General features: G+C 47.5%; 1 long non-coding RNA gene and 1 pseudogene across 1 annotated transcript; both read right to left on the bottom strand.

The window, feature by feature from the left end:
- Positions 1-441: 441 nt before the first annotated feature.
- LOC135529534 (uncharacterized) lies at positions 442-2048 on the bottom strand. Its single transcript, XR_010453714.1, has 3 exons — positions 1932-2048; positions 1540-1691; positions 442-699 (listed from the first exon to the last, which is right to left on the bottom strand). It is a non-coding gene; the product is annotated as an uncharacterized LOC135529534 (long non-coding RNA).
- Positions 2049-11792: 9744 nt separating this feature from the next.
- LOC135529532 (proto-oncogene vav-like) overlaps positions 11793-12390 on the bottom strand; it is a 35388-nt pseudogene continuing 34790 nt past the window's right edge.

Here is a 12390-nt window from a genome sequence, read left to right as displayed (position 1 = left end):
AATTTATTTCCCAGCAGAAAGCCATTGGAATGCTATGTCTGATTGAGTGTGTTGATAGAAATTTAAATATATTTACATGCACAGCTCTGATTGGCGGATAGAGTGGGGGTCTAGACTGGAAAGAGCAGGGATGGGCAGCTCCAGTCCTCGGGGCCCTGATTGTTGTCACACTTCAGCCCCAACTAAGACACCTGACTCCAGTAATGCAATGATCATGTTCTTCAGTTCAGAATTACAGTCAGTTTAATCAGCTGTGTTTGCTAGGGAAACAGTGGGACTGGAGCTGCTCATCCCTGCACTAGAGCCTACCCAGCTTACCCCTTCAAAGTAGGTGGAGAAATATGCAAATAAAAGATGACTGGTCATTGGTCAGAAAAATCAGATCAGATTGTGATGTCATGCTGTGGGTCAAAAACTCCAACCTGAACAGGTTTTCAAGCATTGTTTTCAAAAGGACATTATCGTAATTTTATACAATTTCAGAGTGTTATTTCAACCTCATAGTGTGGAGATATTGTTGAAAAAAACAAAACAGTAAAATCACATTTTTGACTGCACTGGTTAGGGCCAAGGGAAGGGGTAGGGGTTGAATTGGGACACACTGTCTCTTTCACACACAGGTGAAGGTGTGACAGTGAGGCGACATCAGCAGTATTCAGAGTAATCCTCTTCTACATAGTTAGCTGGGAACAGACCAACCTACAGACAGAGAGACAGGAGTTAGCTGGGAACAGACCAACCTACAGACAGAGAGACAGGAGTTAGCTGGGAACAGACCAACCTACAGACAGAGAGACGGAGTTAGCTGGGAACAGACCAACCTACAGACAGAGAGACAGGAGTTAGCTGGGAACAGACCAACCTACAGACAGAGAGACGGGAGTTAGCTGGGATCAGACAGACCAACCTGGGACAGACAGAGAGACAGGAGTTAGCTGGGAACAGACCAACCTACAGACAGAGAGACAGGAGTTAGCTGGGAACAGACCAACCTACAGACAGAGAGACAGGAGTTAGCTGGGAACAGACCGACCTACAGACAGAGAGACAGGAGTTAGCTGGGAACAGACCAACCTACAGACAGAGAGACGGGAGTTAGCTGGGAACAGACCAACCTACAGACAGAGAGATGGGAGTTAGCTGGGAACAGGAACAGACAGAGAGACGGGAGTTAGCTGGGAACAGACCAACCTACAGACAGAGAGACGGGAGTTAGCTGGGAACAGACCAACCTACAGACAGAGAGACGGGAGTTAGCTGGGATCAACAGAGAGACAGGAGTTAGCTGGGATCAACAGACCAACCTACAGACAGAGAGACGGGAGTTAGCTGGGAACAGACCAACCTACAGACAGAGAGACAGGAGTTAGCTGGGAACAGACCAACCTACAAACAGAGAGACGGGAGTTAGCTGGGATCAGACAGAGAGACAGGAGTTAGCTGGGAACAGACCAACCTACAGTCAGAGAGATGGGAGTGTGTGTGTGTGTGTGTGTGTGTGTGTGTGTGTGTGTGTGTGTGTGTGTGTTTGGTCCTCACCCGTCCATAGACCTCTCCTTTCCACCATCCATTGTGAGCTTTCTTAGACAGGACCTTGACTGTGTCTCCTTCTCTCAGAGACAGCTCTGTACGGTCTCTGGCTGAGAAGTCGTACCTGGCCCTAGCTGTGCCGAACGAACGCATACTGCCACCTAGAGGAGGAGAGGTGAGGTGGGTGTGTGTGTGTTGAAACAGACAGTATTTGAGAGTACTTATATTTGAGGTTATGGAAGGAAATAAGTTGAGGTTTGTTGGAAGAGTCTTGAGAGTGTGTGTGTGTGTGTGTGTGTGTGTGTGTGTGTGTGTGTGTGTGTGTGTGTGTGTGTGTGTGTGTGTGTGTGTGTGTGTGTGTGTGTGTGTGTGTGTGTGTGTGTGTGTGTGTGTGTGTGTACCTGGGGAGGGTGTGTTGAAGGGTGTATCACTCTGTTCAGGCTGGTTGAAGGGGTCTGGAGGGTGGTGTCCACATCCTTAAAATACTCCTTCAATGAATGTTGCTGGTAGAACTGAACCATCTCCTAACAGAGCGATGAGAGGGGAGAGAGAGGGGGAGAGGAGGGAAGGGAGAGAGAGGTAGGGGAAGGGGAGAGAGAGAAAGGGGAGAGAGAGGGGGGAAGGGGAGAGAGGGGGATGGGGGGAGGGGAGAGAGAGGAGAGGGGAGGGGAGAGAGAGGTAGGGGAAGGGGAGAGAGGAGGGGGAGGGGAGAGAGAGGGGGGAAGGGGAGAGAGGGGGAGGGGAGACAGAGGGGGGGGAAGGGGGAGAGAGAGAGGTATGGGGAAGGGGAGAGAGAGGTAGGGGGAAGGGGAGAGAGAAGTAGGTGGGGGGGAGACAGGTAGGGGAAGGGGGAGAGAGGTAGGGGGAAGGGGGAGAGAGAAGTAGGTGGAGGGGAGAGAGAGGTAGGGAAAGGGGGGAGAGAGAGGAAGGGGAGAGGGGGGGAGGGGAGAGAGAGGTAGGGGAAGGGGGGAGAGAGGTAGGGAAGGGGAGAGAGAGGTAGGGGAAGGGGGAGAGAGGAGGGGGAAGGGGAGAGAGAGGAGGGGAAGGGAGAGAGAGGTAGGGGAGGGGGATGGGGAGAGAGAGGTAGGGGAAGGGAGAGAGAGGGGGAGGGGAGAGAGAGGTAGGGGAGATGGGGGGGAGGGAGTAGGGGAAGGGGAGAGAGAGGTAGGGAAGGGAAGAGAGAGGGGAGAGAGGGGGAGGGGGAGAGAGGGGTAGGGGAAGGGGGAGAGAGGGGAGGGGGAGAGGGGAGGAGGTGGGGAAGGGGAGAGAGAGGGGGGGAAGGGGGAGAGAGAGGTAGGGGGAAGGGGAGAGAGAGGTAGGGGGAAGGGGAGAGAGAGGTAGGGGAAGGGGAGAGAGGGGGATGGGGGAGAGAGAGGTAGGGGAAGGGGGGGGAGAGGGAGATAGAGGTAGGGGGAAGGGGAGAGAGAGGGAGATGGGGGGAGGGAGAGAGAGGGGGAGGGGGAGAGAGAGGTAGGGAAGGGAGAGAGGGGGAGAGTGGGGTAGGGGAAGATGGAGAGGTAGGGGAAGGGGAGAGAGGTAGGGGAAGGGGAGAGAGAGTTAGGGGAGGGGAGAGAGTAGAGGGGGGGGAGAGGGGGAGGGAGAGAGAGGTAGGGAAGGGAGAGAGGGGGAAATGGGGGAGGGAGAGAGAGAGATGAAGACAAAGATGGGTCAAAAAAATAGTTAAAAATGTTGTTTATATTTACAAAAGAAGAAGAAAAAGGGATGTGTGGTAGAGGGAGAGAGACGAGGAGGGTAGACAGAGAGATTAGAGGGAGAGAGACGAGGAGGGTAGACAGAGAGATGAGAGGTAGAGGGAGAGAGACGAGGAGGGTAGACAGAGAGACGAGGAGGGTAGACAGAGAGATGGGAGAGAGATGAGGAGGGTAGACAGAGAGACGAGGAGGGTAGACAGAGAGACGAGGAGGGTAGACAGAGAGATGAGGAGGGTAGACAGAGAGATGGGAGAGAGATGAGGAGGGTAGACAGAGAGACGAGGAGGGTAGACAGAGAGACGAGGAGGGTAGACAGAGAGACGAGGAGGGTAGACAGAGATGAGGAGGGTAGACAGAGAGACGAGGAGGGTAGACAGAGAGAGACGAGGAGGGTAGACAGAGATGAGGAGGGTAGACAGAGAGACAGGGGAGGGTAGACAGTGAGACGAGGAGGGTAGACAGTGAGACGAGGAGGGTAGACAGTGAGACGAGGAGGTAGACAGTGAGACGAGGAGGGTAGACAGAGACGAGGAGGTAGACAGAGAGCCGTACAATTAACTCCTTTGAATGCTTTCTTCCGTTGATGCGGTAGAGGCCTTCTGTTGACGTGATTTTTGATGTGTCTGATGTCCATGTTAAACCTGGAGGAGACAGAGTGAATGAGAATCAGTGTGTGAGAGAGAGAGTAAGAATGTGTGTGTGTGAGAGAGTAAGATTGACAGCTGTTAGACAGAGCCTTTCTGATTGGCCAGTAAGGAGGCAGGCTCACTTGAGGCTGATTGCTTAACTCCTCCTCCGTCTTTCTGGCGGACCAGAAACGCTCCGTCCGACCGTGAAATCAGGAGGTTCTTCGCCTCTGACCGGTCCATGTTCCCCAAAACCTAGAACCCAAATCACTTAAATGACCAAACCTAGAACCCATTGCAGTTACATTAGAACAGTACAAAACCTTTCCCATGATTGCTATCAATAACTATTTTCAAACACAGAACACTTCCAAACCTAGAACCCTGCAGTGATACCACACTCTTAGAAAAATGTGATATCTAGAACCTAAAAGGGTCTTGGCTGTCCCCATAATGAGAAACCTTTGAAGAATCCTTTTTGGTTCCAGAGAGAACCCTTTTGGTTCCAGGTCGAGGGTTCCAGGTGGAACCCGTTCCACCTGGAACCTCGACCTGGAACCAAAAAGGATTCTTCAAAGGGTTCTCATATGGGGACAGCAGGAGAACCCTTTTGGAACCGTTTTTCTAAGATTGTGGTGGTGCATATCTAGAACATCGGTATGAGTGATACCAGGTGGTGCATATCTAGAGCATCGGTATGAGTGATACCAGGTGGTGCATATCAAGAGCATCGGTATGAGTGACACCAGGTGGTGCATATCTAGAACACGGTATGAGTGATACCAGGTGGTGCATATCTAGAACATCGGTATGGTGATACCAGGTGGTGCATATCTAGAACAGTGATACCAGGTGGTGCATATCTAGAACATCGGTATGAGTGATACCAGGTGGTGCATATCTAGAACATCGGTATGAGTGATACCAGGTGGTGCATATCTAGAACATCGGTATGAGTGATACCAGGTGGTGCATATCTAGAACATCGGTATGAGTGATACCAGGTGGTGCATATCTAGAACATCGGTATGAGTGATACCAGGTGGTGCATATCTAGAACATCGGTATGAGTGATACCAGGTGGTGCATATCTAGAACATCGTATGAGTGATACCAGGGTGGTGCATATCTAGAACATCGGTATGAGTGATACCAGGTGGTACATATCTGGAGCATCGGTATGAGTGATACCAGGTGGTGCATATATCAGAGCATGGTATGAGTGATGAGTGACACCAGGTGGTGCATATCTAGAACATCGGTATGAGTGATACCAGGTGGTGCATATCTAGAGCATCGGTATGAGTGACACCAGGTGGTACGTATATCAGAACATCGGTATGAGTGATACCAGGTGGTGCATATCTGGAGCATCGGTATGAGTGATACCAGGTGGTGCATATCTAGAGCATCGGTATGAGTGACACCAGGTGTGCATATCTGGAGCATCGGTATGAGTGATACCAGGTGGCATATCTAGATCATCGGTATGAGTGATACCAGGTGCATATCTAGAACATCGGTATGAGTGATACCAGGTGGTACACATCTAGAACATCGGTATGAGTGATACCAGGTGGTGCATATCTAGAACATCGGTATGAGTTATACCAGGTGGTACACATCTAGAACATTGGTATGAGTGATACCAGGTGGTGCATATCTAGAACATCGGTATGAGTGATACCAGGTGGTACACATCTAGAACATCGGTATGAGTGATACCAGGTGTAAATAGAATGGTATCATTACTCACCATAGGAAGTCGGATAGGTCGGGAGTTGGTCTCTGGGGAGAGAGGTCAGAGGTCAGACAGTTTTGAGAACACAACCCATGCTTCCTGAAGCACTTAATAAAACGTATGTTGGTATTTTATCAATACCAGACACGATGTAGCCTAGGGCAGCAGGGTAGCCTAGTGGTTAGAGCGTTGGACTAGTAACCGGAAGGTTGCAAGTTCAAATCCCCGAGCTGACAAGGTACAAATCTGTCGTACTGAACAAGGCAGTTAACCCACTGTTCCTAGGCCGTCATTGAAAATAAGAATTTGTTCTTAACTGACTTGCCGAGTTAAATAAAGGTTAAAAAAATAAACTATGACATGTGCAATCAACTACAAGTCAGTGGTACTCACAGAGATGAAGGGCTGGACCTTACTGCAGGGGGAACCAACCCATCTGACCAATCCGTTCTGCCCTGAGTGACACACACAGCAGACCAATCAGACGACTAGAACAATTAGCACATTATTGTACAGAAATTATTTACTACAAAGTACATGTTACAATGGTATTACTCAATAATACGGCCAGAGAGAGAGATGCCAGAGAGAGAGACAGATGCCAGAACTAGAGACAGAGAGAGAGCAAGAGATGCCAGAGAGAGATGCCAAAAAAGAGAGAGAAGCCAGAGAGAGAGAGATGCCAGAGAGAGAGAGATAGATGCTAGAACTGGACAAGAAAGTTGACAACCTTCCCTCCCCCATACGCCCCACTAGACACAACTACAACAACAACCAACAAAACAGGTCACAACAATGGACTCTGGATGACGCTAGGTATGTACATAGAAATGGTAGGCTTTAGGGACGACTATATTACATAGACAATGGTAGGGTTCGAGGGCTGGGTATGGACATAGTAAATGGTAGGCTTGAGGGACGCTGGGTATGGACATACATCCTAATTGTCCCTAGAATTTCTAAGCAAACAGCTGAGGCAGGGCTTTCTCCTGTAGAGCTCCATTTTATGGAACGGTCTGCCTACCCATGTCAGAGACACAAAGTCGGTCTCAACCTTTAAGTCTTTACTGAAGACTCATCTTCAGTGGGTCATATGATTGGGTACAAGTCAGCCCAGGAGTGGGAAGGTGAACGGAAAGGCTCTGGAGCAACGAACCGCCCTTGCTGTCTCTGCCTGGCCGGTTCCCCTCTTTTCCACTGGGATTCTCTGCCTCTAACCCTATTACAGGGGCTGAGTCACTGGCTTACTGGGGCTCTCATGCCGTCCCTGGAAGGGGTGCGTCACCTGAGTGGGTTGATTCACTGATGTGGTCATCCTGTCTGGGTTGGCTTCCCCTTGGGTTGTGCCATGGTGGAGATCTTTGTGGGCTATACTCGGCTTTGTCTCAGGATGGTAAGTTGGTGGTTGAAGTTATCCCTCTAGTGGTGTGGGGGCTGTGCTTTGGCAAAGTGGGTGGGGTTATATCCTTCCTGTTTGGCCCTGTCCGGGGGTGTCCTCGGATGGGGCCACAGTGTCTCCTGACCCCTCCTGTCTCAGCCTCCAGTATTTATGCTGCAGTAGTTTATGTGTCGGGGGGGGCTGGGGTCAGTTTGTTATATCTGGAGTACTTCTCCTGTCCAATTCGGTGTCCTGTGTGAATCTAAGTGTGCGTTTCTAATTCTCTCCTTCTCTCTCTCTTTCTCTCTCTCGGAGGACCTGAGCCCTAGGACCATGCCCCAGGACTACCTGACATGATGACTCCTTGCTGTCCCCAGTCCACCTGGCCGTGCTGCTGCTCCAGTTTCAACTGTTCTGCCTTATTATTATTTGACCATGCTGGTCATTTATGAACATTTGAACATCTTGGCCATGTTCTATTATAATCTCTACCCGCACAGCCAGAAGAGGACTGGCCACCCCACATAGCCTGGTTCCTCTCTAGGTTTCTTCCCTAGGTTTTGGCCTTTCTAGGGAGTTTTTCCTAACCACCGTGCTTCTACACCTGCATTGTTTGCTGTTTGGGGTTTTAGGGCTGGGTTTCTGTACAGCACTTTGAGATATCAGCTGATGTACGAAGGGTTATATAAAACATTTGATTTGATTTGATTTGATACATAGTAAATGGTAGGCTTCGAGGGGACGCTGTGTATGTACATAGTAAATGGTAGGCTTCGAGGGGATGCTGGGTATGGACATAGTAAATGGTAGGCTTCGAGGGGATGCTGTGTATGTACATAGTAAATGGTAGGGTTCGAGGGGATGCTGGGTATGTACATAGTAAATGGTAGGCTTCGAGGGGACGCTGGGTATGGACATAGTAAATGGTAGGCTTCGAGGGGATGCTGGGTATGGACATAGTAAATGGTAGGCTTCCTGTCCAACCAAAAACATAGAGACCCAGTAAATCGGAGTACGCTTCACTGTGGTGATCACTAAAAACAATACAGAAATACACTACGGAAAAAGAAGGAACAGCACATAGAAATCAGGTAGGCTTCGAAGAATCCATCCATATTCTAACCACTTCTGGGAAAATGTATGAGTTTTCTATCCAAAATGGAGATGTATAGATAAACCACTTCTCCAAACAACAAAAACATATACTTGATCAATTACAAATCTTAGAGTCAACTATTAAAGACTACCACTGGATTCTCCAATTACAATTAATGAACTACAGGACAAAATAAAAACTCTCCAACACAAAAAGGCCTGTGATGTTGATGGTATCCTCCAATGAAATAATAAAATATACAGAGCACAAATTCCAATTGAATATACTTAAACTCTTTCACATCATCCCTAGCACTGGCATCTTCCCCAATATTTGGAACCAAGGACTGATCTCCCCAATCCACAAAAGTGGTGACAAATTTGCATATGAATAACATTATATATATATATATTATATTATATATTATATATATTATTATATTATATTATAGATTATATTATACATATATATATATGACATAAGTCTGAAATAAAATGACACACATACACAGCTTTGTAGTGAGACAGGGATGCAGCTTGATATACATCAACAGACTGGCCAGGGCTCTAGAACAGTCTACAGCACCCGGCATCACAAATGTCTACTGTTTGCTGATGATCTGGTGCTTCTGTCCCCAACCAAGGAGGGCCTACAGCAGCACTGATCTTCTGCTAATTACAATTTCTGTCAGACTTGGGCCCTGACAGAACTGGGCCCAACCCAGAACTGGGCCTGTCAGACCTGGGTTGACAGATCTGGGCCCTGTGGGGACCTGGGCCCTGACAGACCTGGGCCCTGTCAGACCTGGGCCCACAGACCTGGGCCCTGACAGACCTGGGCCCTGACAGACCTGGGCCCTGACAGACCAGGGCCCTGTCAGACCTGGGCCCCATCAGAACTGGGCCCTGTCAGACCTGGGCCCTGATCTGGGCCCTGACAGACCTGGGCCCTGTCAGACCTGGGCCCTGACAGACCTGGGCCTGACTGACCTGGACCCTGTCAGACCTGGGCCCTCACAGACCTGGGCCCTGACAGTAAATCTCTAGTAAGGCCAAAATAATGGTGTTCCAAAATATCCATGCCAGGACCACAAATATAAATTCCATCTACACACAGTTGCCCTAGAGCACACAAAAACTATACATACATTGGCCTAAACAACTGGCCAGGGCTCTAACATGCACGCACCTGGCAACGATCTGAGACAAGGCTGAAGAAGGGTATTCTGTGCCATCAAAAGGAGGGCCTACATCAGCACCCAATCTTCAAATTTGCTCCCAAAAATTCTTGAATCAGTTATAGGCCCATTGTCCTTTATGAACTGTGAGATGTCACCATATTGCCCTTTCATGGACCTGGAGATCTGATCAGATCTGGCCCTTATGACCTGTGAGATCCACTGACAGACCTGGGCCCTGTGAGACCTGGGCCCTGACAGACCTGGGCCCTGAGATCTCACCATCAGTCCTTTATGGTTGTGAGATCTCACCATATTGTCCTTTATGGTTGTGAGATCTCACCATATTGACCTTTATGGTGACAGTGAGATCTCACCAATTGCCAAAATTATGGTGAGATCTCACCATATTGCCCTTTATGGTTGTGAGATCTCACCATATTGCCCTTTATGGTTGTGAGATCTCATCATATTGCCCTTTATGGTTGTGAGATCTCACCATATTGTCCTTTATGGTTGTGAGATCTCATCATATTATCCTTTATGGTTGTGAGATCTCACCATATTGTCCTTTATGGTTGTTGATCTTACCATATTGAGACTTTGTGGTTGTGAGATTTCATCATATTGTCCTTTATGTTTGTGAGATCTCACCATATTGTCCTTTATGGTGGTGAGATCTCATCATATTGCCCTTTATGGTTGTGAGATCTCATCATATTGTCCTTTATGGTTGTGAGATCTCACCATATTGCCTTTATGGTTGTGAGATCTCATCATATTGTCCTTTATGATTGTGAGATCTCACCACATTGAGACTCTGCATGCAGTACTCTGCAAAAACATCCTCTATGTAAAACACCGTAAAACACCAAATAATGCATGACTTTACCCGCTAATTATCAAAATCCAGACAAGAGCCGTTAAATTCCACAACCAGGACAGCAACACAAGTATACCCAACCAAATCATGAGAAAACAAAAAGAGATTTGTTTGACACATTGGAAAGAATTTACCAAAAAACAACTGCCAGATGTATGAACATATTAGAGACACATATTTCCCTCAGATTACACAGACCCACAAGAATTCGAAAAAAACAATTTTGATAAATCCATATCTACTGGGTGAAATTCCACAGTGTGCATCACAGCAGCAAGATTTGTGACCTGTTGCCACAAGAAAAGAGCAACCAGTGAAGAACAAACACCCCCAATAAAACCCATTTGAAGGAAAGAAAGAAAGAAGAGAGAGAGACAGAGAGAGAGAGAGAGAGAGAGAGAGAGGGAGAGATGGTATCTCCACCCTCCCACACACTCATACTACAGGAAGCATGCTCTGCCTGCACCGTGTGTGTGTGCGTGTTTCACCTCCCACCACGTTAGGTTGGCATCGGCTCTTGTCAGTTCGATGACATCACCCATGGAGAGGGTGCAGTGGTTGGCCGAACGCTACAGGGGGTGGAGGTAAACCATAGTACTCCTGACACACCTCCATTGTAGGAAGACCTGAGAGAGAGAGAGAGAGAGAGAGAGAGAGAGAGAGAGAGACAGAGAGAGAGAGAGAGAGAGAGAGAGAGAGATTTGTTAAATTCTACAACCACCTAAAAGGAAGTGATTCCCAAACCTGCCATCACCTACAGAGAGATGAACCTGGAGAAGAGTCCCCTAAGCAACCTGTTCCCTGGGGCTCTGTTCACAAACACACCCCACAGAGCCACAGGACAGCAACACAATTAGACCCAATCAAATCACGAGAAAACAAAAAGATAATTACTTGACACATTGGAAAGAATTAACAACAAAACAGAGCAAACTAGAATGCTATTTGGCCCTAAACAGAGAGTACACAGTGGCAGAATACTGACCACTGTGACTAACCCAAACTTAAGGACAGCTTTGACTATGTACAGACTCAGTGAGCATAGCCTTGCTATTGAGAAAGGCAAATCAGGCAGACATGGCTCTCAAGAGAAAGATATGTGCTCACTGCCCACAAAATGAGATGGAAACTGAGCTGCACTTCCTAACCTCCTGCCCAATGTATGACCATATTAGAGAGACATATTTCCCTCAGATTACACAGATCCACAAAGAATTTTAAAAATAAATCCAAATTTGATAAACTCCAGTGTGCCATCACAGCAGTAAGATTTGTGACCTGTTGCCTCAAGAACAGGGCAACCAGTGAAGAACAAACACCATTGTAAATACAACTCATATTTATGTTTATTTATTTTCCCTTTTGTACTTTAACTATTTGTACATCATTATAACACTGTACATAGACATATGGAATGTGTATATTTCTTCGAAACTTGTGAGTGTCATGTTTACGGTTCATTTTTTATTTGTTTATTTCACTTTTGTTTAGTATCTACCTCACTTGCTTTGACAATGTTAACGTAAGTTTCCCATGACAACAAAGCCACTTGATTTGAATCGAATTGAGTTGAGTTGAAAACCGTTCCCGTTCGAATCTAATCCCAACTTGATTCAGTTCTATAATGTTACTCTACTTCTGGGATCCTCACCTGGACCGGCTTGTCTGTGAGGAGCTGACTTCTTATTCTGTAGGAACAAGAAAGGTCATAGATATACAACCAACTAGAACAGACCCACAGATATACAACCAGCTAGAACAGACCCACAGATATACAACCAACGAGAACAGACCCACAGATATACAACCCACTAGAACAGACCCACAGATATACAACCCACTAGAACAGACTCACAGATATGCAACCAACTAGAACAGACCCACAGATATACAACCCACTAGAACAGACCCACAGATATACAACCCACTAGAACAGACCCACAGATATACAACCAACTAGAACAGATCCACATATATACAACCAACTAGAACAGACCCATAGATATACAACCCACTAGAACAGACCCACAGATAATGCTCCTAGCACACAGTCATTCCTCAGTAGTATAGTGACAGGCTGCCAGATAATGCTCCTAGCTCACAGTCATTCCTCAGTAGTATAGTGACAGGCTGCCAGATAATGCTCCTAGCTCACAGTCATTCCTCAGTAGTATAGTGACAGGCTGCCAGATAATGCTCCTAGCTCACAGTCATTCCTCAGTAGTATAGTGACAGGCTGCCAGATAA

Source organism: Oncorhynchus masou, unplaced genomic scaffold, assembly GCF_036934945.1.
Source record: "Oncorhynchus masou masou isolate Uvic2021 unplaced genomic scaffold, UVic_Omas_1.1 unplaced_scaffold_1178, whole genome shotgun sequence".
In the NCBI taxonomy this organism is placed as follows: domain Eukaryota; kingdom Metazoa; phylum Chordata; class Actinopteri; order Salmoniformes; family Salmonidae; genus Oncorhynchus; species Oncorhynchus masou.
This window is presented reverse-complemented; position numbering and strand designations above follow the sequence as displayed.